Source organism: Moschus berezovskii, chromosome 14, assembly GCF_049115385.1.
Source record: "Moschus berezovskii isolate FMDL1 chromosome 14, NW_MosBer_1.0, whole genome shotgun sequence".
NCBI lineage: Eukaryota > Metazoa > Chordata > Mammalia > Artiodactyla > Moschidae > Moschus > Moschus berezovskii.
The window spans coordinates 16,486,125-16,487,142 of record NC_142473.1 but is presented as its reverse complement, the minus strand read 5'-3'; the positions used below and the strand labels follow the sequence as shown (position 1 = coordinate 16,487,142).

Here is a 1,018-nt window from a genome sequence, read left to right as displayed (position 1 = left end):
ATTGGAGAAGGAAATGGCAACCCACTCCAGTGTTCTTGCCTGGAAAATCCCAAGGACGGGGGATCCTGGTGGGCTTCTGTCTATGGGGTCACACAGAGTCAGACACGACTGAAGTGACTTAGCAGCAGCAGCAGCAAGTGGACTCCACTGCAGTCTAGTCATTTGGCAAGTCTTCAGTCTCTTAGCTATTTGAATTATTTTACTGTACTGTAAGCTTATGCTTCGATTTTGAAACAAGAAACCTATATTTGGACAGAGGGTAGGTCCAGCTTTTCATTTTACTTATTTTTTTGATTTCTTTCTCTCCTGTTATTCCTCTAGATTGGCATGGACTACAGAAATAAAAGCATGGAAGAGTATAGGGATAGTATTCTATTTACTTTTTCTATCACATTCTGCCTTTATTTTTTTTAATTTTTTTTTTTATTTAGAGAATACTTTATTAGTTTCTGTAATCAAACCCATGTAGATAAGACCTTACATATTTAATACAGCGAGTTACCCCTGTACAAATGGAAAAAATTATGTTTAACGTTTCTAGACCAATATGGCTGAAAAATATGGAACGCTTCACGAATTTGTGTGTCATCCTTGCGCAGGGGCCATGCTAATCTTCTCTGTATCGTTCCAATTTTAGTATATGTGCTGCTGAAGCGAGCACCTGCCTTTACTTTAGATTCCATCTATGTATTTAGGCATCCAGTTTTTGGCTCTCTCATGGGGCTCGTATGTCAATTTTTTAGGGCCCTTCCCACTAACCAGTTCCCTTGACTTGATAGGTACATTGTACTGAGTTCCCTGAAACCTCCTTTGTTGTCACAGATTACTCTCTCTAAACTGTTTGACGTCTTTGTCTCCATGATAAGCCTACTTGTGTCAGGGATTTTCAGTGTAGACAGAGACAAGATACCTTTCCACTTGTTGTAGGGAACTAAAGCATCATTGCTAAATTAGAGCAGTGAAGAATGCCCCATTGTTTCCCCTTTCTTTACGATTGGTCTCCAGATTTCTTCTTTTG

At 39.4% G+C, this 1,018-nt stretch overlaps 1 non-coding gene across 1 annotated transcript; it reads right to left on the bottom strand.

Annotated features, from left to right (window-relative positions):
* Window positions 1–554: 554 nt before the first annotated feature.
* On the bottom strand, window positions 555–661 carry LOC129554948 (U6 spliceosomal RNA). Its single transcript, XR_008685672.1, has one exon. It is a non-coding gene; the product is annotated as a U6 spliceosomal RNA (small nuclear RNA).
* Between the last annotated feature and the right edge of the window lie 357 nt (window positions 662–1,018).